The sequence below is a fragment of the Cetorhinus maximus genome, chromosome X (genome assembly GCF_964194155.1).
Source record: "Cetorhinus maximus chromosome X, sCetMax3.hap1.1, whole genome shotgun sequence".
In the NCBI taxonomy this organism is placed as follows: Eukaryota; Metazoa; Chordata; class Chondrichthyes; order Lamniformes; family Cetorhinidae; genus Cetorhinus; species Cetorhinus maximus.
Window position 1 is genome coordinate 8,239,142 of NC_135917.1, and position 19,429 is coordinate 8,258,570.

The window sequence follows — 19,429 nt, forward strand, 5'->3', positions numbered from 1 at the left end:
CAGGAAGCTGGACAGGGGCTTGAGGGTGAGGAATTTACAGCATTATGCACAAAAAAAATGGGGATGTGGGACTACAAAGAAACACAGAATTGTTACAATGCAGAAGGAGGCCATTCAGCCCATCATGTCTGCACTGGCTCTCCGAATGAGAAATTCACTTAGTGCCATTCTCCCACCTTCTCCCTATAACCCTGGCCATTCCCCCTTTTCTGATAACAGTCTAATTCCCTTTTGAATACTTCAATTGGACCTGCCTCCACCACACTCTCAGGCAGAGCATTCCAGACCCTAACCACACACTGCGTAAAAGAATTCCTCCTCATATCACTACTGCTTCTTTTATCAATTACTTTAAACCTGTGCCCTCTTATTCTTGATCCTTTCATGAGTGGGAACAGTTTGTCCCTATCTACTCTGCTCAGACCCCTCATGATTTTGAATACCTCTATCAAATCTCCTCTCAGCCTTCTTTTCTCCAAGGAAAACAGTCCCAACCTCTCCAATCTATCTTCATAACTGAAGTTCCTCATCCCTGGAACCATTCTCGTGAATCTTTTCTGCATCCTCTCCAATACCTACATATCCTTTCTAAAGTGCGGCACTCAGAACTGGACTCAATACTCCAGCTGAGGCTGAACTAGTGACTTATGTAAATTCAACATAACCTCCTTGCTCTTGTACCCTATGCCCCTATTAATAAAGTCCAGGATACTGTATGCTTTATTAACTGCTCTCTCAAACTGTCCTGCTACTTTCAATGACTCATGCACATACACACCCTGGTCCCTCTGCTCCTGCACCTGCTTTAGAATTGTACCCTTTATTTTATATAGTCTCTCCATGTTCTTCCTACCAAAATGAATCACTTCACATTTCTGTACATTGAACTTCATTTGCCACCTGTCTGCCCATTCCACTAACTTATCTATGCCCTTTTGAAGTTCTACACTCCTAACACTTCACAATGCTTCCAAGTTTTATATCATCCGCAAACTTTGTGCCCTGTACACCACAGTCTAGGTCATTAATATATCAGGAAAAGCAAGGGTCCCAACACTGACCCCTGGGGAGCTCCACTACAAGTCTTCCTCCAGCCTCAAAAAACATCCATTAACCATTACTCTCGGTTTCCTGTCACTTAGCCAATTCTGTATCCATGTTGCTACTATCGTTTTTATTCCCTGAGCTACAATTTTTCTCACAAGTCTGTTGTGTGGCACTGTATCAAACATCTTTTGGAAGTCCATGTACACCGCATCAACTGCATTGCCCTCATCAACCCTCTCTGTTACTCATCAAAAAACTCCAGCAAGTTAGTTCAACACGATTTTCCCTTAAGAAATTCATGCTGACTTTTCTTAGTTAATCTGTGTTTGTTCACGTGACTATTAACTTTGTCCTGAATTATTGTTTCCCTACCACCAAAGTTAAACTGACTGGCCTGCAGTTGCTGGGTGTATCATTACACCCTTTTTATTTGAACAAGGGTGTATTCTCCAGTCCTCTGGCACCACCCTCGAGTCTAAGGAGAATTGGAAAATTATGGCCAGTGCCTCCACAATTTCCACTCTCACTTCCCTCAGTATCCTTGTTTGCATCTCATCCGGTCCTGGTGTCTTATCAACTTTTAAGTACGTTTTTTTTTAATTTATTCACGGGATATGGACTTTGCTGGCCAGGCCAGCATTTATTGTCCATCCCTAATTGCCCTTGAGAAGGTGGTGGTGAGCCGCCTTCTTGAACCGCTGCTGTCCATGTCGTGTAGGTACACCCACAGTGCTGTTAGGGAGGGAGTTCCAGGATTTTGACCCAGCGACAGTGAAGGGACGGCAATATTTGAACTGGACTAGCCATATAAATACTGTGGCTACAGCAGGTCAGAGGCTAGTGCAACGAGTAACCTACCTCCTGACTCCCCAAAGCCTGTCCACCATCTACAAGGCACAAGTCAGGAATGTAATGGAATACTCCCAACTTGCCTGGATGAGTGCAGCTCCCACAACACTCAAGAAGCTCAACGCCAACCAGGACAAAGCAGCCCCGCTTGATTGGCACCACATCCACAAACATTCACTCCCTCCACCACCGACACACAGTAGCAGCAGTGTGTACCATCTACAAGATGCACTGCAGGAATTCACCAAGGCTCCTTAGACAGCACCTTCCAAACCTACAAGCATGACCATCTAGAAGGACAAGGGCAGCGGATAGGTGAGAACACCACCACCTGGAAGTTCCCCTCCAAGTCACTGACCATCCTGACTTGGAAATATATCGCCGTTCCTTCATTGTGACTGGGTCAAAATCCTGGAACTCCCTCCCTAACAGCACTGTGGGTGTACCTACACCACATGGACTGCAGCGGTTTAAGAAGGCAGCTCACCACCACCTTCTCAAGGGCAATTAGGGATGGGCAATAAATGCTGGCCCAGCCAGCGAAGCCCACATCCTGTGAGTGAATCTAAAAAAATATTTCTCAAGTTAGGGAAGCAATAGGCAAACCATCTGATCTCAGACCCCTTGGATTAGGCAAGGGGTGGAGGGGATTGATGGGAGGGGTGCAGGTAGCAAGAGAGTCAACCCTTGATTCTTGCTCTCGGTCACTATTGAGTGAACTACGCCAGAAATGCATGTGTAGCATCAGCAGAAAAGCATTAATTCTTCCACATTTTACCTGCCCAACATTTACCAACAACACTCACAGTCAATGTGGGTAAGGCACCTGAGGAACAATATCCCAGATAAGAGCGAAACCTGGAAAAGAGTAAAGGGATTTAAAAAATGGTGCATCAGCCATAAGGTCCAAATTGTGTATCCTGGATCCATTATCCCTCAGATTTTTGCCTATGGAAAGAAATGTTTGGCTTCTTCCCAAAACAACGTAGCGAAGATTGAGAAGCTACCATCCGACAAAACCATTATAGCAAACCTTGTGCTGAAGACAGATACATGATGTTTAGGGAAATCATATTTTAAGATGATTGGGCCTTAAACTAAAGAAAGATTTGTCTTTCTGTTGCATCTTTTGTGACCTCAGGACATTCCAAAGCACTTTACAACCAATGAAATGTCATTGAAGTGTAGTCACTGTTTGTAATGTAGGAAAATATAGGCCAATATAGAGAACCAATTAATTATTGGAAATATGAGAACTCCATTGCTAAAATGTGGACGCTATAACCACAAATTTGGGCAACAAAATGCTAGCAATATCGGCGAATGTATCACATAGTAACCACAAGCCAAGTGTACATGAGATCTAACGTGAGGTATGTTCAGGTTCGCCAAAGCTAACATTGATACTCAGAGACGTGGTCAACTCAGGTCAGCCCAAGATTATTATTGGTTTAGGTTCAGACCACCCAAAGTCCCAAGACGGCATTGAAGCACATGTTTATTCTGTAGAGACATCCACTACACAGAGACACATCTCATTTCGAAGTCTGCTGTGCCAATATGGAACTCAAGGCAAATAAATACCAGCTCTTCCATTGCCGACACATTCTCAATATCAACTGCTTTGTTTTCGTGGCCCGCCCGATATAGAAGCTCAGAAGCCAGCACGGAGACCATAAATACAAATCGTACAGTAACATATGTGAACGTACTGCTGGTTTTCTCCATAGTGAACTGTATATTGTTACAATCCCCGTGGGAGAACAGTAAACCAAAATATCCAAATTTACCAAACAACTCCGAAATAAAGAAATGATCAAGATTTCACGTTTTGTAACTTTTACTTTAACATGAATCAGATTCCATGTAAATTAAGCATGCATTTATAGGCAAATTATGGTTGGTATCAATCATCAATTACACTAGAAATAGCAGATACAACAAAGAGACTATCTCACAAGATTACAAGCATTTGCATCACTTCTACACAAATGTCGTCCCACATGCAATCTCACAGTCTCTCCAACTTGATATGTTGGATCTTTCACTTTTCTCACTCAATGAATTTGGTCCTTGGGCTACTTGCAACAGTAGCTCCACTCCTTCTGAGATCCCTGGAGACTGTTCAAGAAAATTACAATTGAACCCTTTAGAATTGATGCAAACTCTTAAAAGTCCTTTTCGAACATACCTAAAAACCAATTACAGATTCATAAACATTTTGAAGAAATTACAAACTTTCCTTACTGTCCTGTTTCTGGGTCAAAACTTGTCAAAGCATCTTCTGCATCACAAAAGCAAATTGATGGACTTGTATCCAAACTCAAATAGGTAATTCAGGCAGTTGGAGTCTTCAGCAGCTTCAATGCGGTTGTACATCAATAATTTATCACATAGATACTTGCTTCCTTGCTACACCTTTAGTCTTAAGTACACACACAGTAACATTGAAGGCTCGAATCAGGAGGATAGTCCCAGGCTGTAGGATTGACATGCAGCTATATCTCCTCTCCTATTAACACCATAAGTGAACTACACAAGGCTGGAAGTTTTCTGCCAGCACCATCAAGGCCTTCTGTGCCCGGTGGGCACCGCGGGGACTGGGGTGTTTTGTTGATCCCTTTAATCACATTTTGGTTTAATGTTTGTAAGTTTCCTTTCAAGTTTCTCCTTGATTTTTTTCAGCTGACCTGACTTAGGGGCTGTGCTTGATTTATCCCTTGTTTTTGTTAATTTAGTTAATTGTTTTAACTCTAAAAGAGTCCTGGAAGTTTGCAGTCATTCCACAATTAACCAAAAGGCATACTCCTGTCCACCTCACTACATCTTGGATCATTTTACAAGCCAGGCTATTGAAGTGATTGAGTCAGTGAACATCGGATACTTGGGAATGATCACAAGGCAACAGCCTAATCAAAGGATTTAACAACATTTTAAACAATGTTAATGAGGCTTCAGCTTGGAAGAGAGATGATGAGTTTGAAACCATTCCCTCCATTTTCTTTAACAAAAATGCAGGGGCTCAATTTTATGTGTCGGCTTTAATCAGTCAGCAGCTGGAATTAGTACACAGGTACCATGGGGGCGTAATCACATGGCGTGATTAAGGATTGTCATATCACTGCAAGGTTATTGAGGAATAATTTGAAGGCCATTCTCAAGAAATGCAATGCTCGGTGCACAGCGCTGATGAAGTATTTGTGCTCCCAGAATTGAACCCGACTGGGAAGTGCTTTACAGATACACGCTGGTGAAATGCAAAAAGGTGGCGTTATAGCCAAGAGGGTAAAAGTGTTGTCACGAGGCTGTGTGCCTTTAATTTTGAAAATATGAGTTTCCAATTTTCAAGTGACTGGACATTTTGCAATTTGAAATGAGACAGAATAAACTACTCACAAATACAAGTCCACCTTCTGAGGTGGCAGACAAGTCACCCTCAGGGGACTGTGAAGAGAGAGACATTTCCTATAATTCAAAGACCCATCGAAACTCGTCGCTGTCAAAGGAAGAGACATTAAAATGCAAAATGCTAAGCGCTGGATACTGAAAGAGTGGCTGCCAAAGACAGACCCCCTTGGAAATACACAATGGGTGAAGTATAATAGACCAGGCTGGAGCCCCTGCAGGGAGATATTGCAAGAAAGCTTTCAGCAGAAGAGACAGGCTGAAAGCTGGGCTCTCTCTCTCTCTTTTGGAACAAGTGTTTTTCCCAGTTCACATGCCGACACTACTCAAAATCTACCAGCAAACGGAGATCTCGTAATAATTGTGACATCTTCTACATCTGACCGCATCCGGGAAACCAGCTAACCCAAATTGGGCGCAATGTTTACAAATTTACACCTCAAGGACAAGCAAAGGACATTTAATTGTTTCTTCTTTTAACTGTTTTTATATTGGACTCCCCTTATGTCTGTGTGTGTGTGTGACTGCATGAGAGCTGAATGTTTGACATCGATTTTTATTATTTTTCTTGGGTTTAGTGGTTAATAAATTTGCTCTTCCTTTAACTCAAGAAGACCTTGTTCGATTGGCTCCTTATCGCTCACAGCTTAAATAGTTAAATACATTCTGGTTTGGAAAAGGCATATAATCGTGAAAACAAAACTTAAACATTTAAGACCCAAATGAGGAGGTTGTTTCGAGGGGCACCTGTTCATCTGGTCGTAACAGTGTATAGCACAATGGATAAGTCATTACCGAATAAAAACCTATGTGGCGAATAGTCCTAAGACTGAAAATTGGGAGTGTTTTAAAAATCAGCAAAGGGCCACCAAAATGTTGATTAAAAAGGGAAAAAAAATAGAATATGAGAGTAAACGAGCCAGGAATATAAAAACAGATTGTAAGACCTTTTACAAGGATAAAAAAGAGAGTAGCTTAAAGTGAATGTTGGTCCCTTAGAAGCAGAGACAGGAGAAATCATCATGGGGAATGAGGAAATAGCAAAGACATTGAACAAATATTTTGCGTCTGCCTTGACAGTAGAAGTTGCAAACCACAAAGGGATCGTAGCTTAGGGGGTTAGTAAGAGTGAGAAAATTAAGGAATTTAATATCAGCAGAGAAAAAGTACTGGAGAAACTCAAAGGACTAAAATCTGACAAATCCCCAGGGCCTGATGACCTACATCCTAGCGATCTAAAGGAGATAGCTGCTGAGATATTGGATGCGATGGCTATGATTTTCCAAAACTCCCCAAATTCTGGAACAGTTCAAGCAGACTGGAAGTTAGCAAATGTAACACCCGCTGTTCAAGAAAGGAGGGAGAGAGAAAACAGGGAACTACAGGCCAGTTAGCTTGGCATCAGTCATTGGGAAAGTGCTGGAATCTATTATTAAGGTAGCTTTAATAAAACACTCAGAAAAGCATAGTATGATTGGAACAAGTCAACATGGTTTTACAAAAGGGAAATCTTGTTTGACAAATTTCTTTTTTGAGGATGTAACTAGTAGGGTAGATAAAGGGGAACCGGTAGATGGAGGATACTTGGATTTCCAAAATGCATTTGATAAGGTGCCACAAAAAAGGCTAATGCACTGGATAAGGACTCATGGAGTTGGGGCTGATATATTAGCATGGATAGAGGATTGGTTAATGGACAGGAAGCAAAGAGTAAGGAAAAATGGGGCATTTTCAAGTTGGCAGGCTGTGACTAGTGGAGTGCTGCAAGGATCAGTGCTGGGGCCTCAGCTATTTACAATCTATATTAATGACTTAGACGAAGAGACAGAGAGTAATGTATCTAAGTTTGCTGATGATACAAAGCTAGGTGGGAATGTAAGCTGTGAGGAGGATACAAAGGGGCTGCAAAGAGATATAGACAGATTAAGTGAGTGGACAACAAAGTGACAGATGGAGTATAACGTGGGAAAGTGTGAGGTTATTCACTTTGGTCATAAGAATCAAAAAGCAGAATATTGTTAAAAAGGGGTGAAACCTGTAAATGTTGATGTACAGAGAGACTTGGGTGTACTCATACAGGGAACACAAAAAGTCAGCATGCAGGTACAGCAAGCAATTAGGAACACAAATGGCATGTTGGCCTTTATTGCAAGAGGGTTGGAGTACAAGAATAAAGGAGTCTTGCTACAATTGTACAGGGCTTCGGTGAGACCACACCTGGAATACTGTGTGCAGTTTTGGTCTCCACATTTAAGGAAGGATATATTTGCATTGGAGATGGTGCAGCGAAGGTTCACTAGATTGGTCCCTGGGATGAAAGGGTTGTCCTGTGATGAGAGGCTGAGTAAATTGGGTCTAAATTCTCTGGAGTTTAGAAGAATGAGAGGTGATGTCATTGAGACATACAAGATTATTAAGGGGCTTGGCAGGGTGAATACTAAAAGGTTGTTTCCCCTGGTCGGGGAATCTAGAACATGGGGGCACAGTCTCAGGATAAGGGGCCGATCATTTAGGACTGAGATGAGGAGAAATTTCTTCATTCAAAGGGTTCTGAAGTTTTGGAATTCTCTACCCCAGAGGGTTGTGGGTGCTCCATTGTTGAATATATTTAAGGCTGGGATAGATGGATTTTCCATCTCTTAGGGAATCAAGGGAAATGGGCAGGCAAGTTGTGTTAAAGCCCAAACTCAGCCATGATCATATTGAATGGTAGAGTAGGCTCGAGGGGCCGAATGGCCTTCTCCTGCTCTTATGTTCTTATAATGCCCAAAAGCCGTCTATCATGCTTACATACATGGGGGTCACAGGCAGTTGACCCAAATGTAAAGGACATAGTTAAACCTTGCTAGCCACTCGAGAGCTACCAGCACTACTAGGCTGGGGCGCTGGTGGTCCATGAGCAGTAAATGGGTTGACAGGAATAATGCCCTTTACCCTCTTCCTCTGGTGCCAGCCTTAGCTCATTGGGTACCATCCTTGTCTTTGAGTCAGAAGGTTGTGAGTTCAAGTCCCACTCCAGGGACTTGAGGACAAACTCTTAAGTTGACAATCTAGTGCAGGGAGGGAGTGCTGCACTGTCAGAGGTGCTGTCTTTCAGATAAGACATTAAACCAAGGCCTCCTCTGCCAGCTCAGGTGGATGTAAAATGTCACAGGGCACTATTTTGAAGGAGAGCAGGGGAGCGCCCCCTGGTGTCCTGGCCAATATTTATCCCTCAACCAACACCACAAAAATAGATCATGTGGTCATTATCCCAATGCTGTTTGCAGGGCATTGATGTGTGTAAATTGGCTGCTATTTTTCCTACATTACAACAATGTCTGTAAAGCTTTTTGGGACATCCGGAGGTTGGGACAGGCACTATATAAATGCAAGTTCTTTGTTTCTCTCTCTCCTATAACAAGATGTGGGGGAAATTTAAAATACCAGCCTCAGATCTGGCTACAGCTCAAATCTGTTGGGAATGCTAAGGAAAAGTACTGGAGGAGTTGGTATCCAACCAATTAATTTGAAATGTCCTGGACAAATTGGCAAAAGAACCCTTGGTTCTTTCTTACCTCTCCACTTTCCTTCCTGAATTTTGTTGTTAATGTTGTAAGGTGTTGGGCGTAGTTCGGTAGGTCTTAAGGTATTAGGTAGTTCAACAGTAAGTATTTATTAACTACTAGAAACTATATACATAGCTACAGTAAAGGTCCAAGCTAGGATCTGTCTCCGTGCTTGCTTCTACACACAGCTCTGTCCCACACTACACTGACCCCTAAGTGTGGGTCATGTGTTCTCTTACATCACTGTGTGGGAGGTACTGTGCTCAGTTCCACGTTAACCCTTTAAGTGCCAGACCATTATACTACACCTCCCCCAAGTCTTTATACAATGTATTTACAAGTTATCCCAGTTTACCCCATGTATCACATCGTTACTACGGCTCCATCTCCCCCCTCAAGTCTCTGAGTTCATAGGATCAGCTGGCCTTATAACCAACCCTTCCATATCTCATTCTCACCACTGTCGGACGAGTGGTAGGCTCTGCCGCTACTGATAAACTTTGCTGAATTGGAGGTTGTTCTGGCATCTGGGTGTCTGTTCATCCTCTTATTCCGTTCTTTGGCATTGAATCGCTCTTTGTCGATTCCCCAATTGTAATGATAGATGGCAGTTGGTTTATCCCGCTCTTTACAGGGTGGACGAGCTCTGGGCTCGTCTCTATCGTGTTTTTTACCCTTCTTCCTTCGTGCAGCTTGCTGTGACACACGCTGGGGTGGAAGATGGCTCTTCCTGTTGTGAGGGTGTGACTTGGTAGTAAGCTCACCTTTGTGTTTGGCTGTGTGATGCGCTGTCATCAATGGACGGCTGCTATTCAGTTCCTGCATTGTCTGTGGCCCTGTCATGCTGGCTGGGGATTGCAGTGTCTGCTCCATGGTCTCAGGATTTAATTCTCCAACTAGCATTGGAGATGGAGGTTGAGGCTCTCCTCGTTGCTGGTTCCTCTCTTGACTGTCATCTACTCGAGGTGTCATGGTAACCATCTGAGTGGTTGGCTGTTCTGACCAATGAGGGGTTTCTGGCACCTGTAATGAAAGTGGACAAACCTGCTCTACAAAGAGAGAAGACAGTTCAGAGCTGAAGTCCCAGTCGAGGGAATCTCTCTTGTTCAAGCCCTTGGGAACTTGCAGTTCTGTATAATTTACGACACTGGTTGTCTCGACATCTTCTGCTGTTTTGAGGAGATCCAGGGCTCAGGTATCTCTGCTCAAGAGAGAAAAAGACTGGTTACAGATATCGTACATCAGCTCGAAGATTTTTTTGCCACCATAGCTTAATGGTTCCAGAATCATTCCTATGACCAGGAGTCGGATTTCTCCGTGCTATAGAGCGCGGTGTCTGGTGCTCGTAGCCAAAGGTCTCTTAGCCACGGTTTGTCTGATAAAACCGTAACACTGGCTCCCATGTCCAACTTAAAGTTTGTGAGATGGCTGTTAACCGAGATGTCCACATTCCAGAATGAAAATCCAGGATCTGTGACCTCCCCCAAGAAGCATGGCTGTGTGTCCTCTTGGTGTGCAGTCTCGACTATGTGAATCCTTTTGGGATTTTCAGTGCGTTTTAATGTTTTGGCTTTGCACAGCTTCCTGAAGTGTTGTATTCAGTTACATTGAAAGCAATGGGCTGAAGTTGCTGGACATTGATCTCACCTGTGGGGGCGCTTTGCTCCACAGTCCTGGCATGGTCACTCTAGTGGTTGGTTAGGGTATTGCTTCCCTTGGCCTGGAGTGTCCCAGTTTCTGTGCTGTTTCACTAGCTGGGCAGTGGGGTTTCCTCTGTACCACGGTTTACTTTTTCCTCTTAATATGGATCGGTGCTGCAAACAGACTTCAGAGAGCCATCCGGATTGTCAGACTTTCTCCAGGGTGAGATCTTCCTTCGCTTGGAGCACGTCTGAGAATACATCGTCTGCCTCTCCGACAACTATTCTATCCCTGATTAGCTCAGATTTCAGGTCACCGTAATCACAGCCTTCAGCCACTCTGTACAGCTCATTAATAAAAGACAGTCCACAGGTTCTCCTGGCAGCTGTTATTAAATTTAGCCCTTTCGAGGATTTTGTTACTTCTGAGGTTAAGATTAGCGTTGAATGATTTTAAAACTTCATCAAATTTTGCAGATGATTCATTGATTCCTTGTCTCGCTATTATATCATCAGCCACTGGGCCTACTGAGTGAAGCAGTGTGTTAACTTGTTCAGCTGCTGTCTTTCTATCCAAACCTGAACCAATCATGTATCTAAGGAATCTCTGTTTCCAAAGTCCCCAATTTTATGATTGATCTGGGCCTTGGATAAGCCCAAACTGATCTGGAATGGTGGATTTCTGATCCATGATTAAAATTTTTAAATTGCAGGTTCAGCTTTAAGAGGTTTCTGAAAATCCAAGATGGCGCCGCAGTACGCTTCCGCGCAAAGGGGTTTTCCCACACTTGCCAATTTGGGCGGGCTCCCATAGCAATGGCCTTCGCGATCTCAGAATGTTTACATTTTTCTCAGCAATGGCTGCCTGGGCCGACTAATTCGAGTCTTCCCCACTTTCGCACTATGCTCTCGGGTTGTGGGAGTGTCAAATCCCAGCTTTTGCTGGGTTTTTAAAGCTGCCTACTCAGTCACAATTCATTTTTATTTGTCTTCGCCGTTTGGAGCAGGCTCAGCCACCATGTGTTCATGGGAATCGGGTTTTTCGGACTGCAATTTAAACGGCAATTTCTGACCTCTGCAGCACTTAGCTTCTTCCCAGGACTTGTATTGACAAGGAATTTTACATTTTCAGCTCACCCCTGCTCGGTCAGCTGACTCTGTACACTCTGGGTATTGAAGCTGGACCCCCACAGGATTCAATGGAATCTTCTGTTGCAGTGAGGAATTTAAATCCTGCATTCAGCTTCCAAGCATTTCTTTGGAGCGTTTCTCTGGCAATTTCCTTCTGTATCTTCGCTCCTCGAGCTTTTCATCAGGTCAGAACGCTTCTTTGATTTTTCCTTCAGTTTTCCAGGTTTTCATTTTCCTACGTAGTCTCTGCAGGGGTTTGAGTTGTTCCGTTCGCTGCCACCATGTTGTAAGGTGTTGGGTGTGCTTCGGTAGATACTATTAAGGTATTCGTGGTCTCAGGTAGTTCGATAGTAAGTATTTATTAATGATATACATAGGTACAGTAAAGGGCCCAAGCTAAGGAGCTTGCTTCTATACAATCCATTCATGATTTTTCATTTCACTGCCTTGTGTGTCTGGACGTTGCCCTCAGCAACTGCCAGGTCAGTTGATCAGAGACAGAGCGAGAGCATGAAACTAATGCCTATTGCTAAGTGCCTGAAGAAGAATGCATTCAGGACAGGATCTGCTTCATCTTTCATTAGCCAGAAGCACTTGTACCTGTTGCACAAATCAATTATGTCTCACAGAGCAATCATTTTAAGAGCTCACTGAGAATTGCTCATAATCTACTCAGCTGATTTCCGATCCCTTTGTCCATCTTTAGGTTCTCTAGAGTTTCAAAGAATGAGAGGTGATCTAATTGAAACCTGCAAAATGCTTAAAGGAATAGACAGGGTAGATGCAGGTTAGATGTTTCCCATGGCTGGGGAGTCTAGAACCAGGGGACACCATTTCAAAATAAGGGGGAAGCTACTTAGGACTTTTTTACTCGGAGGGTTGTGAATGTTTGGAATTCTCTACCCCAGGGGGTTGTGGAAGCTCAGTCACTGAGTATGTTTAGAGATTGACAGATTTCTAAATACCAATGAGATAAAGAGATATGGGGATAGGGTGGGAAAAAGGCATTGGAGTGGATGATCAGCCATGATCGTATAGAGGAACAGGCTCGATGGGCTGATCGGCCTACTGCTGCTCCTATGCTCCTATCTTTTCAGAATAATGGAAGTGAGTCCAACTTGCTCCTGTAGATGGAATGTAATCAAAATCCTAGTAAAGTGGCCTTGCACAATCGGCAGGCACTGATGAGTAACCCTTAGCAAAGAGTTGGCAGGATGCTTAAAGGCTAATGTAGACAGCTTAGTGACAGGAAATTTGAGTGGTCACTGGAGCTTACATTAAAGGGATGTTAAGTGGATTATGTAAAGCTCCCATATAGCCACAGCTGGGAATATGCAGCTCAGAGGATATGGGTTAAAAGTTTTCTTGTACCTAGAGTTAAATTATTTTCCTCTCAATTTGGTTAATGCTACTTTTGTGTGGCACGATAATGAAACAGATGGGAGCTGTTCTGAGGCTAACAATTGGCAGGGTGGCCCCACATCTTGACCTCTGAGTTGCTTTTTGCAGGCTTTAAGAAACAAGCCAACAAATGATGCGCGACAGGTGAGTATGGCATGTCCAGTATAAAGCCTGTTACCTTTGAATATTGTCGATGATCACGGGGCTAATTTTGGAACGCAATTCCAACAGGGCCATCGCATTAACAAACAACACCTGGAAGAGTGTTAAAGCTTTCACTCCAGATGTAAAAATAAAGATGCAAGGGAACCGATGAAAACAATGCTAATGAACCTTCTGTGTAGTTTTTGCACAGCTTTTCAAAAGCCCAGATCGCTTTGTCGTAGTGCTTCAAAAAGAATTTCTTTGTGAGAAGCACTTTGAAACATTTTGAAGTGAAAGACAGGTTACAATTAGGAATAGAATTACTTAAAGGCGCAGCTAGTGTTTGGGATAGATGAGAATGCAGCTATGTTACTGGTCATCTGGTGGCATATTGAATCATACAGCACAGAAGGAGGCCATTTAACCCATCATGCCTGTCTGACCCTTTAAAAGAGCTATCCAATTAAGCCCACTTACCTGCTCTTTCCCCGCAGCCCTGCAATTTTTTTGCAAGTATTTATCTAATTCCCTTTTGAAAGCTACGATTGAATCTGCTTCCATCGCCCTTTCAGGCAGTGTATTCCAGATCACAACAACTCGCTGTGTGATAAAAGGTTAAAATCGCCTCATCTCACCTCTGGCTATTGATTCTCCTGCCATTGTAAACAGTTCCTCCTTACTTACTCTCTCAAAACCTTTCATAATTAGGACACAATCACCTCGATTGGCATTTTAACAAGGATACAGATAAAAATGCAAAACCCCAGACTTTTCTGAGGTGGATTCAGTGAGGATCTGCAGAGGGACTCCAGTCCTCCCACAGTCTATTGTTAGTGACGGTCTTGTATTTATGGTCCCTAGTTCTGGTCCCTTCCAGGAGTAGAAGCATCTTCCCTATATCTACTCAATCAAATCCTTTTGTAATTTTCAAGCCCTCTGCCAGGTCTCTTTCCTCTAAGAAAAAGAGCACCAGTCTGATGTTTCCTGGCAGATATAACCTCGCAGTTCTGTTATCATTCTTGCCCGCACCTTTCCTGGCATCTTTGTATCCATTTTATGATACGGGGCAGAATTTTTAGCTCGGTGGGCAGGCGCGTGCCCGACCCGCTCGAGCGTAAATAAAGCGCGTTGATGTCGGCCGAGTGTGCCGATGTCAACGCGCACTCTGGCTATGTTGCGCTAGGCGGGTGTGCGAGGGAGTTGGAGGCGCGCCTGCCATTAATTAAGTGGCCAGTTAAGGCCCTTGAGAGACTAAATGTCTCTGACTTTACATAGCCCGTGCGATTTTTAGGCTGTCGCACGGGCAGGCGGGCAGGCCACAATTATCAAAACCTCACCCATGGGTGGGGTAAGAGGGGTCAGTGGCCTTGTCAATGGGATTAGTGAGGAGTTCAGGATATCACTTGCTGCTGGTTGCTTCTGTGAACAGGGCAGCTTCATTTCGCTTCAGAGCTGCATTCAGAGCATTTCAAGGCTTCAGTTAAGGACTCAGTGTTGTTTTCCAGGCCCCCGGAGAATTCACACCGTGTGGGGCCTTCCAGGTATCAGACAGCCTTCCCTTACCCTGGGAATGGGGATTGTGGTCTCCGCTGGAGGCACCTCCTCTGAGGAGGGAGAGAGAGCCAGAAGGGGGATGAGGCCATGTCCCTATTCAGCCTCCAGGGGAGGGACCTGTGGGAGGACAGGTGCAGGCACAAGGGGAGCAGGGCCAACAGGAAGGCCAAGGTGGAAGGGGCTGCAGAAGATGCCACTATCCTGCTGCCAGGGTTTACAGGCGGTGATGCAGCTACCTCAATATGTCTGAGGTGCAGTGCCAAAGGAGGCTCCGCCTCTCAAGGGAGACAGTGACCTCCATCTGTCAGAGGATCAGCCCTGAGATCAGCTCCGACTGTGTGGGTGGACACCCCATGTCAGTGGCGATGAAGGTCACAGTGGCCCTCAACTTCTATGCCTCTGGCTCTTTCCAGGGGTCAGTGGGTGATCTGTGTGGAGTCTCCCAATCAGCTGTTCACAGTTGTGCCAAGCTGGTGACAGACACTCTGTTCAGGTGGGCATTGACTTTCATTCACTACCGCACGGACGAGGCCAGCCAGGCAGAGCGAGCCAGAGGCTTTGCAGTGATTGCTGGCTTCCCCCACATCCAGGGTGCAATAGACTAGACACATGTGGCCATCAAGGCGCCAGCGGGTGAGCTGGGAGCCTTTGTCAACAGGAAGGGATTCCACTCCGTGGACGTGCAGATAGTGTGTGACCACAGGATGCAGATTCTGCAAGTCTATGCAAGGTACCCAGGCAGCTCCCATGACGCTTACATCCTGAGACACTCCCAGGTCCTGAGGCTCTTCAGTGCTCCAGCCCGGCTGGATGGGTGGCTGCTGGGTGACAGGGGCCACCCCCTCAGAAGGTGGCTCATGACGCCTCTCCGCCATCCAAGAACAGAGGCTGAGCAGCGGTACAATAGGAGCCAGGGCACCACAAGGGCTGAGGTGGAGTGAACCATCGGTCTTCTCAAGATGCGCTTCCAATGCCTGGACCGTTCGGGTGCTCACTCCAGTACCCCCCAGATCGTGTGTCACTGATAGTGGTTGCATGCTGCACTCTCCACAATCTGGCGCTGGAAAGGGGGAACACAGAGGAGGAAGAAGATGTTGATGCAGTTGCTCCAGCTGCAGACAATGAGCCCAGTAGTGAGTCCGAGGACGAGCACGGTCAGGAGAACGCTGAGGGGATAGACGCCGACCCGGGCAACCTCCAGGGAGGCAGGGACACCCGGGAGGCTTTGATCCAACGCTCCTTCAGCTAGCCTACCAAAGATGAACCTCCAACACATGCCAGGGCTGCAGGCTCCATACTCGATACCTGACAGGACCAGTTCCTTGGTCAACAACATACACTCTGTGCCATTGCAATAAAGTTTAAGGAGTCTCACGCCCATCATAACATCATGGCTTACCCTGCACCTGCACAACAAATGAAGCATCCAGAGGCCAGTTGCACAAAATAACATCTCCTTTACTTGTGAATGTGAAACATTGCAGAAATTAACAGTGACTGGTGTTTTACATCACACCATTAAAAAAAGAACATAAAAATTGGGGAAACAAATATCACCCGTGATCAGGCCGTGTTGTGCTTAAGGTGATTTAAGTTTTCGCTTGCGGGGGCTACGTCTTGGTGTTCCCCCCTCGCTGGCACCGGCATTGGAGACATCCTGCTCACTCTGCTGTCCTGTTGGCCTTGATGACCTTGGCGGGCATCCTCTGGCCTGTGGAGCCTGTGCTGGCCCCGCCTGGGAGGGAGCGGCCAGTGCCACAGCTGGCATCTCCCCAGTCGCTGCAGCCTCATTGGATACCACGGTCACTGGCAGAGGGGCGGAGGAGCTGCTGCCCTCATCCGGAGTGTCCTGAGAGGAGCCCACAGAGACAACAAGCAGCTCATGCACCAACGTGAGGTTGCTCCCGGCTCACCATTGATGGATGGGCACCTAGCCGGGATACTGGGTGCCCAATCCATCTCCCACACTGGCACTGACCAGCTGAGGTCATTGCCGGTGTGAGGGTTTGCAGGTCCGAGCGCATCCCCAGGAATCTCTGATTGTTCTCCTGGAGGAGCCTCGCCATGAGAGTCACCACTCTCTCAATGGAGGAGGCAGTGTGCTCGGCCATGAGGGTCAACGCAGTGCTCATGCTCTGCAAGGACTCCTCCATCACGGAGACCATGGCACGCACACCCTCATGTATCTCCGCCAGATCCTCCCGCACACCCTGCTGGACACCCAGCATCTGCTGCCTCAGGGACGACTCCAGAGGCTCATCATCAGCCACCGACTGAGCATGTTCCTGGTCCCCAGCAGCCCTCCGACTGCCAGCACCCTGGGCACTCTCTGCCTCCGCCTGCACCTCAAGCGAGTGTGAAGTGCCCTCACCAATGTGCACCGAGATACTAGACTCTGATCTAATGCCCACCGAGATGCTGGTATCTGCGCTGGTGTCTGCTTGACAGAGAGGGCGTGACGCTGGTGCGTGCTCAGCATGGTGGTCCTCAGGGGTCAGGGGTGGGCCTTCAGGTTCCTCAGAACAAAGGGTTGCTGGTGAGCCTGAAAGGGAGAAGGAGGACATGTCATTCGGTTAAATCATGAGACTGTCAGTGTGCAATGCCTGGCACCCTGATGAGATAGAGATCTGCTTCATGGTGCCCTCGTCTTTCCATTATCAATGGGGATTCCAGGTTCGAGGCTCAGATCAATATAGAGACTACACTGGAATGGGTGCAAAACCCACATCTCACCTCAATGCACTGCACTCTTACCATCCTCTGGCACCTCTACCTCACCGCAGCCACTTGACCGAGGTTCATGGTGCCTCTCCAGCTCCAGGGTCTCCTGCTCGTATCGACTGAGGATTAGGAGGTGTGAGGGTCCCGTGCCAGTCCGCGACCTCTCAATATTGTTATGGGATGTTTTCTCCTGAAACAACAGAGGAGCATTGATGAGTCCACTCTCTACCTGCAGCACCATTGCAGCCTGGCCAACCCCACCTGAGGAACACCTCGCAGGGCTCAGCCGATTTGTGACCTGGAGCTGCAAGACACTCAGTCCAAGCAGTGAGGGTTCACCCCCTTGGCCAGATCCTGCCTTATTAACATTTACCCCTCGCACTGTAACACCTCTGAGGTCCATGGGGGGATGGCAGCTCTTAACTGTTCTGCAAAGTGACCCATGCCAACATGGTACCCACCCTTCCCGATCGCAGCAGAACGTTAAAGCGCTTCCGGCACTGCACCCACGCGCACCTCACCATGTCTTAGCCGCTGATCCTGGCCTCCCAGGCCTTTTTGGTCAGGTTGGCGAGGTGAGGGGGGGGCTTCTCCTCCCGTCCCTGGTGACAAGTGTTTCTCTCCATGTTGCCACCTCCTCCAGGAGGGCAGCGAGACACTCATCAGAGAAACACGGAGGCCAAATGCCCCACCGACCTGCCCTCCCGCCTGCCGTGTCCACCCGCTACGGTCTCCATTCACAGGACTTCCACGTCCTTCGGTGGGCAAGCCTGATGATGACATCATCTGCCCGCCCCTTCGCGCTCGTGCCCAAGCCGCGTCTCACGCCGGCCGGACTGTAATTGCCCAGCCCGTGTAAAATCGCGGAGCGCTGCCGATCGCGAGCGGCGGTCGACTTCCTGATCGCCCCCGCCAACCCTGGACGCCAAGGGCAAAAATTCTGCCCACAGAGACCAGAACTGGGCACCAGGGGCAAAGAAGTCAACGAGTGTACAATAACTGCAGAGGTTATTTAGTGAGGGAGTCCTCACCAATACTGACGCCCTGCAAAGATGGTGTCAGCCACCTACAGAAAAGTGGCGCAGAACATACGTCTTATCCGTTGTACACCAACAAGAAACAACATGCTCAGAAAGTGTTCAGAATACTCTGAATACAGCGCACTGATGGACAGAACTCTGATGCCTTTGCAGATCCTCTGGAATGCCCCATTCAGATCTCCATTGGTTTTCAGATTCCCAGTTGCAAATCTATGGATTACGCAACTATCTTGCAGTGCAACCAAGCCATGAATAGACTGGCATTGAACCAATTCCGATCCGTAGTTCCTAACATTGGATAGCCTGACTCAGAGTTTAGAAGACATCCAAATTAAGGCCAGGAAGACTATCAAGAACAGCAGTTGGCCAAGTACAGCAAAAACTTGCAAACTTTTCAGTTATAGTCAAGAATCTCTTGATTCCGAATTACAGATGTTTAACAAGTTCTCAGAGACACTGTGGTCCTCCCATCTACCTGAGTGTTTCACCAGCCTCCAAGTGCTTTCACACCTCTTCATGACATGATTGGATAGAGTTAAGAAAATTGCCAAACAATGTTTCACAAGCCATGCAAACCCTAATACGCAGGTTACATGCGGTAAAGCAACTTGAGAGGTGAGAGACAAGTTTTAATTGCTTGCTGGCAAACTGGCCTATGGTATAAAGTGGACAGGTTCAGCAACAGAAGTGAACACATTCTGAATAGCGCTCAAAGAATAAAACAAAGCGCTTGTCCAGTGGTTGGCATTTATGAGTTAGTAGCGTCAGAACATATTGCCGGTCTGGCACTTAATCTGCACCCTCTCCTAAGGTGAGTGACAAGTGAGAAAAGCAGAAATCTCTACTGGTGCAGTTGGTAGAAATTGTGACAAGTGCAACATTGCTATAAAGCTATTACTCAAGGCTTATGAGCACCAGGCTGGTCTGTTGGCAAGCGTGCAAGATGCTT